Genomic DNA, 12,618 nt, shown 5'->3' on the forward strand with positions numbered 1-12,618 from the left:
ATTTCTTCTATTTTGTTGGAAACAGTTGCTGGCCTCTATCAGAACACAGTTTTTCTGAGTCAACAGGTTAGGGCAACAGGAACTTTTAGAAAGCCATACATGAGAACAAGATAGCGTCTAATACCTTCAGTTCAAAGACCTACATGTGTACTTGCAGTAGTATATGCGTTACTCTCCACCGAAAACAAGTATGTCCAGGAACCGCCATCTCTGTTTCTGCCTGCTATGACAATGCCACTGGTGACTATCTCACACAATGAACGCCATCACCACAGGCACAGAGAGGAGAACGTTCTATCTTGTGTTATAAGTGCTAGAAATGTTCATGTTATCTCTGTTTCAAAGAATGATTCCTTAGTACAGAGAATTGACAGGCTAGGCCTCTTTGAAAACACAGTATTTTCTGAGTTTCACAGTGAATTACAAAGAAACGAAATAGGGAACAAATGTGAACGGTGAAATCTCACATAATTCCTTCAGTGTGTCGCCTGTAGCACACTACCCAGAAGACTCTAGCGTTCCTGGAAACAGTGTTTCCTCTTTAGTCTATTGTATGAACTCGAAAGTTCTCTGAAGCAAACAATGCAGCAGGACAACAACGGCACAGCAAGGGCCTAATTTCATCTGTTGAAATCGTTTGATAATATGTATATGTTGGTTAGAATGTTCAATGTGCATTTTTTCTATTTTTGTTGGAAACAGTTGCTGGCCTCTATCAGAACACAGTTTTTCTGAGTCAACAGGTTAGGGCAACAGGAACTTTTAGAAAGCCATACATGAGAACAAGATAGCGTCTAATACCTTCAGTTCAAAGACCTACATGTGTACTTGCAGTAGTATATGTGTTACTCTCCACCGAAAACAAGTATGTCCAGGAACCGCCATCTCTGTTTCTGCCTGCTATGACAATGCCACTGGTGACTATCTCACACAATGAACGCCATCACCACAGGCACAGAGAGGAGAACGTTCTATCTTGTGTTATAAGTGCTAGAAATGTTCATGTTATCTCTGTTTCAAAGAATGATTCCTTAGTACAGAGAATTGACAGGCTAGGCCTCTTTGAAAACACAGTATTTTCTGAGTTTCACAGTGAATTACAAAGAAACGAAATAGGGAACAAATGTGAACGGTGAAATCTCACATAATTCCTTCAGTGTGTCGCCTGTAGCACACTACCCAGAAGACTCTAGCGTTCCTGGAAACAGTGTTTCCTCTTTAGTCTATTGTATGAACTCGAAAGTTCTCTGAAGCAAACAATGCAGCAGGACAACAACGGCACAGCAAGGGCGTAATTTCATCTGTTGAAATCGTTTCATAATATGTATATGTTGGTTAGAATGTTCAATGTGCATTTCTACCTTTTATTTCGTTGGAAGCCGGTGCTGGCCTCTATCGGAACACAGTTTTTCTGAGTTTACAAGTAAGGGCAACAGGAACTTCTTTTAGAAAGACATGCATGAGAACAAGAGATAGCGTCTAATACCTTCAGTTCAAAGACCTACATCTGTACTTTAAGTTCTTCCTTCTATTTCGTTGGAAACGGGTGCTGGCCTCTATAGGAACACAGTTTTTCTGAGTTTACAAGTAAGGGCAACAGGAACTTCTTTTAGAAAGACATGCATGAGAAGAAGAGATAGCGTCTAATACCTTCAGTTCAAAGACCTACATCTGTAATTTCAGTAGTATATGCGTTACTCTCCACCGAGAACAAAGTATGTCCAGGAACCGCCATCTCTTCTTCTGCCTGCTATGGCAATGCCACCGGTGACTATCTCACACACTGAACGCCATCACCACAGGCACAGAGAGGAGAAAGTTCTAGCTTGTGTTATAAGTGCTAGAAATGTTCATGTTCTCTCTGTTTCAAAGAATGATTCTTTAGTACAGAGAACTGACAGGCTAGGCCTCTTTGAAAACACAGTATTTTCTGAGTTTCACAGTGAATTACAAAGAAACGAAATAGGGAACAAATGTAACGGTGAAATCTGACATATTTCCTTCAGTGTGTCGCCTGTAGCACACTACCCAGAAGACTCTAGCGTTCCTGGAGGCAGTGTTTCCTCTTTAGTCTATTGTATGAACTCGAAAGTTCTCTGAAGCAAACAATGCAGCAGGACAACAACGGCACAGCAAGGGCCTAATTCCATCTGTTGAAATCGTTTGATAATATGTATATGTTGGTTAGAATGTTCAATGTGCATTTTTTCTATTTTTGTTGGAAACAGTTGCTGGCCTCTATCAGAACACAGTTTTTCTGAGTCAACAGGTTAGGGCAACAGGAACTTTTAGAAAGCCATACATGAGAACAAGATAGCGTCTAATACCTTCAGTTCAAAGACCTACATGTGTACTTGCAGTAGTATATGCGTTACTCTCCACCGAAAACAAGTATGTCCAGGAACCGCCATCTCTGCTTCTGCCTGCTATGACAAAGCCACTGGTGACTATCTCACACAATGAACGCCATCACCACAGGCACAGAGAGGAGAACGTTCTATCTTGTGTTATAAGTGCTAGAAATGTTCATGTTATCTCTGTTTCAAAGAATGATTCTTTAGTACAGAGAATTTATAGCATAGGCCTCTTTGAAAACACTGTATTTTCTGAGTTTCACAGTGAATTACAAAGAAACAAAATAGGGAACAAATGTGAACGGTGAAATCTCACGTATTTCCTTTAGTGTGTCACCTGTAAAACACTACCCAGAAGACTCTAGCGTTCCTGGAAACAGTGTTTCTTTTTTAGTCTACTGTATGAACTCGAAAGTTCTCTGAAGCAAGCAATGCAGCAAAACAACAACGGCACAGAGACGCCTAATTCCATCTGTTGAAATCGTATGATAATAAGTATATATTGGTTAGAATGTTCAATGTGCATTTCTTCTATTTTGTTGGAAACAGTTGCTGGCCTCTATCAGAACACAGTTTTTCTGAGTCAACAGGTTAGGGCAACAGGAACTTTTAGAAAGCCATACATGAGAACAAGATAGCGTCTAATACCTTCAGTTCAAAGACCTACATGTGTACTTGCAGTAGTATATGCGTTACTCTCCACCGAAAACAAGTATGTCCAGGAACCGCCATCTCTGTTTCTGCCTGCTATGACAATGCCACTGGTGACTATCTCACACAATGAACGCCATCACCACAGGCACAGAGAGGAGAACGTTCTATCTTGTGTTATAAGTGCTAGAAATGTTCATGTTATCTCTGTTTCAAAGAATGATTCCTTAGTACAGAGAATTGACAGGCTAGGCCTCTTTGAAAACACAGTATTTTCTGAGTTTCACAGTGAATTACAAAGAAACGAAATAGGGAACAAATGTGAACGGTGAAATCTCACGTATTTCCTTTAGTGTGTCACCTGTAAAACACTACCCAGAAGACTCTAGCGTTCCTGGAAACAGTGTTTCTTTTTTAGTCTACTGTATGAACTCGAAAGTTCTCTGAAGCAAGCAATGCAGCAAAACAACAACGGCACAGAGACGCCTAATTCCATCTGTTGAAATCGTATGATAATAAGTATATATTGGTTAGAATGTTCAATGTGCATTTCTTCTATTTTGTTGGAAACAGTTGCTGGCCTCTATCAGAACACAGTTTTTCTGAGTCAACAGGTTAGGGCAACAGGAACTTTTAGAAAGCCATACATGAGAACAAGATAGCGTCTAATACCTTCAGTTCAAAGACCTACATGTGTACTTGCAGTAGTATATGCGTTACTCTCCACCGAAAACAAGTATGTCCAGGAACCGCCATCTCTGTTTCTGCCTGCTATGACAATGCCACTGGTGACTATCTCACACAATGAACGCCATCACCACAGGCACAGAGAGGAGAACGTTCTATCTTGTGTTATAAGTGCTAGAAATGTTCATGTTATCTCTGTTTCAAAGAATGATTCCTTAGTACAGAGAATTGACAGGCTAGGCCTCTTTGAAAACACAGTATTTTCTGAGTTTCACAGTGAATTACAAAGAAACGAAATAGGGAACAAATGTGAACGGTGAAATCTCACATAATTCCTTCAGTGTGTCGCCTGTAGCACACTACCCAGAAGACTCTAGCGTTCCTGGAAACAGTGTTTCCTCTTTAGTCTATTGTATGAACTCGAAAGTTCTCTGAAGCAAACAATGCAGCAGGACAACAACGGCACAGCAAGGGCCTAATTTCATCTGTTGAAATCGTTTGATAATATGTATATGTTGGTTAGAATGTTCAATGTGCATTTTTTCTATTTTTGTTGGAAACAGTTGCTGGCCTCTATCAGAACACAGTTTTTCTGAGTCAACAGGTTAGGGCAACAGGAACTTTTAGAAAGCCATACATGAGAACAAGATAGCGTCTAATACCTTCAGTTCAAAGACCTACATGTGTACTTGCAGTAGTATATGTGTTACTCTCCACCGAAAACAAGTATGTCCAGGAACCGCCATCTCTGTTTCTGCCTGCTATGACAATGCCACTGGTGACTATCTCACACAATGAACGCCATCACCACAGGCACAGAGAGGAGAACGTTCTATCTTGTGTTATAAGTGCTAGAAATGTTCATGTTATCTCTGTTTCAAAGAATGATTCCTTAGTACAGAGAATTGACAGGCTAGGCCTCTTTGAAAACACAGTATTTTCTGAGTTTCACAGTGAATTACAAAGAAACGAAATAGGGAACAAATGTGAACGGTGAAATCTCACATAATTCCTTCAGTGTGTCGCCTGTAGCACACTACCCAGAAGACTCTAGCGTTCCTGGAAACAGTGTTTCCTCTTTAGTCTATTGTATGAACTCGAAAGTTCTCTGAAGCAAACAATGCAGCAGGACAACAACGGCACAGCAAGGGCCTAATTTCATCTGTTGAAATCGTTTGATAATATGTATATGTTGGTTAGAATGTTCAATGTGCATTTTTTCTATTTTTGTTGGAAACAGTTGCTGGCCTCTATCAGAACACAGTTTTTCTGAGTCAACAGGTTAGGGCAACAGGAACTTTTAGAAAGCCATACATGAGAACAAGATAGCGTCTAATACCTTCAGTTCAAAGACCTACATGTGTACTTGCAGTAGTATATGCGTTACTCTCCACCGAAAACAAGTATGTCCAGGAACCGCCATCTCTGCTTCTGCCTGCTATGACAAAGCCACTGGTGACTATCTCACACAATGAACGCCATCACCACAGGCACAGAGAGGAGAACGTTCTATCTTGTGTTATAAGTGCTAGAAATGTTCATGTTATCTCTGTTTCAAAGAATGATTCTTTAGTACAGAGAATTTATAGCATAGGCCTCTTTGAAAACACTGTATTTTCTGAGTTTCACAGTGAATTACAAAGAAACAAAATAGGGAACAAATGTGAACGGTGAAATCTCACGTATTTCCTTTAGTGTGTCACCTGTAAAACACTACCCAGAAGACTCTAGCGTTCCTGGAAACAGTGTTTCTTTTTTAGTCTACTGTATGAACTCGAAAGTTCTCTGAAGCAAGCAATGCAGCAAAACAACAACGGCACAGAGACGCCTAATTCCATCTGTTGAAATCGTATGATAATAAGTATATATTGGTTAGAATGTTCAATGTGCATTTCTTCTATTTTGTTGGAAACAGTTGCTGGCCTCTATCAGAACACAGTTTTTCTGAGTCAACAGGTTAGGGCAACAGGAACTTTTAGAAAGCCATACATGAGAACAAGATAGCGTCTAATACCTTCAGTTCAAAGACCTACATGTGTACTTGCAGTAGTATATGCGTTACTCTCCACCGAAAACAAGTATGTCCAGGAACCGCCATCTCTGTTTCTGCCTGCTATGACAATGCCACTGGTGACTATCTCACACAATGAACGCCATCACCACAGGCACAGAGAGGAGAACGTTCTATCTTGTGTTATAAGTGCTAGAAATGTTCATGTTATCTCTGTTTCAAAGAATGATTCCTTAGTACAGAGAATTGACAGGCTAGGCCTCTTTGAAAACACAGTATTTTCTGAGTTTCACAGTGAATTACAAAGAAACGAAATAGGGAACAAATGTGAACGGTGAAATCTCACATAATTCCTTCAGTGTGTCGCCTGTAGCACACTACCCAGAAGACTCTAGCGTTCCTGGAAACAGTGTTTCCTCTTTAGTCTATTGTATGAACTCGAAAGTTCTCTGAAGCAAACAATGCAGCAGGACAACAACGGCACAGCAAGGGCGTAATTTCATCTGTTGAAATCGTTTCATAATATGTATATGTTGGTTAGAATGTTCAATGTGCATTTCTACCTTTTATTTCGTTGGAAGCCGGTGCTGGCCTCTATCGGAACACAGTTTTTCTGAGTTTACAAGTAAGGGCAACAGGAACTTCTTTTAGAAAGACATGCATGAGAACAAGAGATAGCGTCTAATACCTTCAGTTCAAAGACCTACATCTGTACTTTAAGTTCTTCCTTCTATTTCGTTGGAAACGGGTGCTGGCCTCTATAGGAACACAGTTTTTCTGAGTTTACAAGTAAGGGCAACAGGAACTTCTTTTAGAAAGACATGCATGAGAAGAAGAGATAGCGTCTAATACCTTCAGTTCAAAGACCTACATCTGTAATTTCAGTAGTATATGCGTTACTCTCCACCGAGAACAAAGTATGTCCAGGAACCGCCATCTCTTCTTCTGCCTGCTATGGCAATGCCACCGGTGACTATCTCACACACTGAACGCCATCACCACAGGCACAGAGAGGAGAAAGTTCTAGCTTGTGTTATAAGTGCTAGAAATGTTCATGTTCTCTCTGTTTCAAAGAATGATTCTTTAGTACAGAGAACTGACAGGCTAGGCCTCTTTGAAAACACAGTATTTTCTGAGTTTCACAGTGAATTACAAAGAAACGAAATAGGGAACAAATGTAACGGTGAAATCTGACATATTTCCTTCAGTGTGTCGCCTGTAGCACACTACCCAGAAGACTCTAGCGTTCCTGGAGGCAGTGTTTCCTCTTTAGTCTATTGTATGAACTCGAAAGTTCTCTGAAGCAAACAATGCAGCAGGACAACAACGGCACAGCAAGGGCCTAATTCCATCTGTTGAAATCGTTTGATAATATGTATATGTTGGTTAGAATGTTCAATGTGCATTTTTTCTATTTTTGTTGGAAACAGTTGCTGGCCTCTATCAGAACACAGTTTTTCTGAGTCAACAGGTTAGGGCAACAGGAACTTTTAGAAAGCCATACATGAGAACAAGATAGCGTCTAATACCTTCAGTTCAAAGACCTACATGTGTACTTGCAGTAGTATATGCGTTACTCTCCACCGAAAACAAGTATGTCCAGGAACCGCCATCTCTGCTTCTGCCTGCTATGACAAAGCCACTGGTGACTATCTCACACAATGAACGCCATCACCACAGGCACAGAGAGGAGAACGTTCTATCTTGTGTTATAAGTGCTAGAAATGTTCATGTTATCTCTGTTTCAAAGAATGATTCTTTAGTACAGAGAATTTATAGCATAGGCCTCTTTGAAAACACTGTATTTTCTGAGTTTCACAGTGAATTACAAAGAAACAAAATAGGGAACAAATGTGAACGGTGAAATCTCACGTATTTCCTTTAGTGTGTCACCTGTAAAACACTACCCAGAAGACTCTAGCGTTCCTGGAAACAGTGTTTCTTTTTTAGTCTACTGTATGAACTCGAAAGTTCTCTGAAGCAAGCAATGCAGCAAAACAACAACGGCACAGAGACGCCTAATTCCATCTGTTGAAATCGTATGATAATAAGTATATATTGGTTAGAATGTTCAATGTGCATTTCTTCTATTTTGTTGGAAACAGTTGCTGGCCTCTATCAGAACACAGTTTTTCTGAGTCAACAGGTTAGGGCAACAGGAACTTTTAGAAAGCCATACATGAGAACAAGATAGCGTCTAATACCTTCAGTTCAAAGACCTACATGTGTACTTGCAGTAGTATATGCGTTACTCTCCACCGAAAACAAGTATGTCCAGGAACCGCCATCTCTGTTTCTGCCTGCTATGACAATGCCACTGGTGACTATCTCACACAATGAACGCCATCACCACAGGCACAGAGAGGAGAACGTTCTATCTTGTGTTATAAGTGCTAGAAATGTTCATGTTATCTCTGTTTCAAAGAATGATTCCTTAGTACAGAGAATTGACAGGCTAGGCCTCTTTGAAAACACAGTATTTTCTGAGTTTCACAGTGAATTACAAAGAAACGAAATAGGGAACAAATGTGAACGGTGAAATCTCACATAATTCCTTCAGTGTGTCGCCTGTAGCACACTACCCAGAAGACTCTAGCGTTCCTGGAAACAGTGTTTCCTCTTTAGTCTATTGTATGAACTCGAAAGTTCTCTGAAGCAAACAATGCAGCAGGACAACAACGGCACAGCAAGGGCCTAATTCCATCTGTTGAAATCGTTTGATAATATGTATATGTTGGTTAGAATGTTCAATGTGCATTTTTTCTATTTTTGTTGGAAACAGTTGCTGGCCTCTATCAGAACACAGTTTTTCTGAGTCAACAGGTTAGGGCAACAGGAACTTTTAGAAAGCCATACATGAGAAAAAGATAGCGTCTAATACCTTCAGTTCAAAGACCTACATGTGTACTTGCAGTAGTATATGCGTTACTCTCCACCGAAAACAAGTATGTCCAGGAACCGCCATCTCTGCTTCTGCCTGCTATGACAAAGCCACTGGTGACTATCTCACACAATGAACGCCATCACCACAGGCACAGAGAGGAGAACGTTCTATCTTGTGTTATAAGTGCTAGAAATGTTCATGTTATCTCTGTTTCAAAGAATGATTCTTTAGTACAGAGAATTTATAGCATAGGCCTCTTTGAAAACACTGTATTTTCTGAGTTTCACAGTGAATTACAAAGAAACAAAATAGGGAACAAATGTGAACGGTGAAATCTCACGTATTTCCTTTAGTGTGTCACCTGTAAAACACTACCCAGAAGACTCTAGCGTTCCTGGAAACAGTGTTTCTTTTTTAGTCTACTGTATGAACTCGAAAGTTCTCTGAAGCAAGCAATGCAGCAAAACAACAACGGCACAGAGACGCCTAATTCCATCTGTTGAAATCGTATGATAATAAGTATATATTGGTTAGAATGTTCAATGTGCATTTCTTCTATTTTGTTGGAAACAGTTGCTGGCCTCTATCAGAACACAGTTTTTCTGAGTCAACAGGTTAGGGCAACAGGAACTTTTAGAAAGCCATACATGAGAACAAGATAGCGTCTAATACCTTCAGTTCAAAGACCTACATGTGTACTTGCAGTAGTATATGCGTTACTCTCCACCGAAAACAAGTATGTCCAGGAACCGCCATCTCTGTTTCTGCCTGCTATGACAATGCCACTGGTGACTATCTCACACAATGAACGCCATCACCACAGGCACAGAGAGGAGAACGTTCTATCTTGTGTTATAAGTGCTAGAAATGTTCATGTTATCTCTGTTTCAAAGAATGATTCCTTAGTACAGAGAATTGACAGGCTAGGCCTCTTTGAAAACACAGTATTTTCTGAGTTTCACAGTGAATTACAAAGAAACGAAATAGGGAACAAATGTGAACGGTGAAATCTCACATAATTCCTTCAGTGTGTCGCCTGTAGCACACTACCCAGAAGACTCTAGCGTTCCTGGAAACAGTGTTTCCTCTTTAGTCTATTGTATGAACTCGAAAGTTCTCTGAAGCAAACAATGCAGCAGGACAACAACGGCACAGCAAGGGCCTAATTTCATCTGTTGAAATCGTTTGATAATATGTATATGTTGGTTAGAATGTTCAATGTGCATTTTTTCTATTTTTGTTGGAAACAGTTGCTGGCCTCTATCAGAACACAGTTTTTCTGAGTCAACAGGTTAGGGCAACAGGAACTTTTAGAAAGCCATACATGAGAACAAGATAGCGTCTAATACCTTCAGTTCAAAGACCTACATGTGTACTTGCAGTAGTATATGCGTTACTCTCCACCGAAAACAAGTATGTCCAGGAACCGCCATCTCTGCTTCTGCCTGCTATGACAAAGCCACTGGTGACTATCTCACACAATGAACGCCATCACCACAGGCACAGAGAGGAGAACGTTCTATCTTGTGTTATAAGTGCTAGAAATGTTCATGTTATCTCTGTTTCAAAGAATGATTCTTTAGTACAGAGAATTTATAGCATAGGCCTCTTTGAAAACACTGTATTTTCTGAGTTTCACAGTGAATTACAAAGAAACAAAATAGGGAACAAATGTGAACGGTGAAATCTCACGTATTTCCTTTAGTGTGTCACCTGTAAAACACTACCCAGAAGACTCTAGCGTTCCTGGAAACAGTGTTTCTTTTTTAGTCTACTGTATGAACTCGAAAGTTCTCTGAAGCAAGCAATGCAGCAAAACAACAACGGCACAGAGACGCCTAATTCCATCTGTTGAAATCGTATGATAATAAGTATATATTGGTTAGAATGTTCAATGTGCATTTCTTCTATTTTGTTGGAAACAGTTGCTGGCCTCTATCAGAACACAGTTTTTCTGAGTCAACAGGTTAGGGCAACAGGAACTTTTAGAAAGCCATACATGAGAACAAGATAGCGTCTAATACCTTCAGTTCAAAGACCTACATGTGTACTTGCAGTAGTATATGCGTTACTCTCCACCGAAAACAAGTATGTCCAGGAACCGCCATCTCTGTTTCTGCCTGCTATGACAATGCCACTGGTGACTATCTCACACAATGAACGCCATCACCACAGGCACAGAGAGGAGAACGTTCTATCTTGTGTTATAAGTGCTAGAAATGTTCATGTTATCTCTGTTTCAAAGAATGATTCCTTAGTACAGAGAATTGACAGGCTAGGCCTCTTTGAAAACACAGTATTTTCTGAGTTTCACAGTGAATTACAAAGAAACGAAATAGGGAACAAATGTGAACGGTGAAATCTCACATAATTCCTTCAGTGTGTCGCCTGTAGCACACTACCCAGAAGACTCTAGCGTTCCTGGAAACAGTGTTTCCTCTTTAGTCTATTGTATGAACTCGAAAGTTCTCTGAAGCAAACAATGCAGCAGGACAACAACGGCACAGCAAGGGCCTAATTCCATCTGTTGAAATCGTTTGATAATATGTATATGTTGGTTAGAATGTTCAATGTGCATTTTTTCTATTTTTGTTGGAAACAGTTGCTGGCCTCTATCAGAACACAGTTTTTCTGAGTCAACAGGTTAGGGCAACAGGAACTTTTAGAAAGCCATACATGAGAAAAAGATAGCGTCTAATACCTTCAGTTCAAAGACCTACATGTGTACTTGCAGTAGTATATGCGTTACTCTCCACCGAAAACAAGTATGTCCAGGAACCGCCATCTCTGCTTCTGCCTGCTATGACAAAGCCACTGGTGACTATCTCACACAATGAACGCCATCACCACAGGCACAGAGAGGAGAACGTTCTATCTTGTGTTATAAGTGCTAGAAATGTTCATGTTATCTCTGTTTCAAAGAATGATTCTTTAGTACAGAGAATTTATAGCATAGGCCTCTTTGAAAACACTGTATTTTCTGAGTTTCACAGTGAATTACAAAGAAACAAAATAGGGAACAAATGTGAACGGTGAAATCTCACGTATTTCCTTTAGTGTGTCACCTGTAAAACACTACCCAGAAGACTCTAGCGTTCCTGGAAACAGTGTTTCTTTTTTAGTCTACTGTATGAACTCGAAAGTTCTCTGAAGCAAGCAATGCAGCAAAACAACAACGGCACAGAGACGCCTAATTCCATCTGTTGAAATCGTATGATAATAAGTATATATTGGTTAGAATGTTCAATGTGCATTTCTTCTATTTTGTTGGAAACAGTTGCTGGCCTCTATCAGAACACAGTTTTTCTGAGTCAACAGGTTAGGGCAACAGGAACTTTTAGAAAGCCATACATGAGAACAAGATAGCGTCTAATACCTTCAGTTCAAAGACCTACATGTGTACTTGCAGTAGTATATGCGTTACTCTCCACCGAAAACAAGTATGTCCAGGAACCGCCATCTCTGTTTCTGCCTGCTATGACAAAGCCACTGGTGACTATCTCACACAATGAACGCCATCACCACAGGCACAGAGAGGAGAACGTTCTATCTTGTGTTATAAGTGCTAGAAATGTTCATGTTATCTCTGTTTCAAAGAATGATTCTTTAGTACAGAGAATTTATAGCATAGGCCTCTTTGAAAACACTGTATTTTCTGAGTTTCACAGTGAATTACAAAGAAACAAAATAGGGAACAAATGTGAACGGTGAAATCTCACGTATTTCCTTTAGTGTGTCACCTGTAAAACACTACCCAGAAGACTCTAGCGTTCCTGGAAACAGTGTTTCTTTTTTAGTCTACTGTATGAACTCGAAAGTTCTCTGAAGCAAGCAATGCAGCAAAACAACAACGGCACAGAGACGCCTAATTCCATCTGTTGAAATCGTATGATAATAAGTATATATTGGTTAGAATGTTCAATGTGCATTTCTTCTATTTTGTTGGAAACAGTTGCTGGCCTCTATCAGAACACAGTTTTTCTGAGTCAACAGGTTAGGGCAACAGGAACTTTTAGAAAGCCATACATGAG

The sequence above is a fragment of the Furipterus horrens genome, unplaced genomic scaffold, assembly GCF_987537825.1.
Source record: "Furipterus horrens unplaced genomic scaffold, mFurHor1.1.pri manual_scaffold_17, whole genome shotgun sequence".
NCBI lineage: Eukaryota > Metazoa > Chordata > Mammalia > Chiroptera > Furipteridae > Furipterus > Furipterus horrens.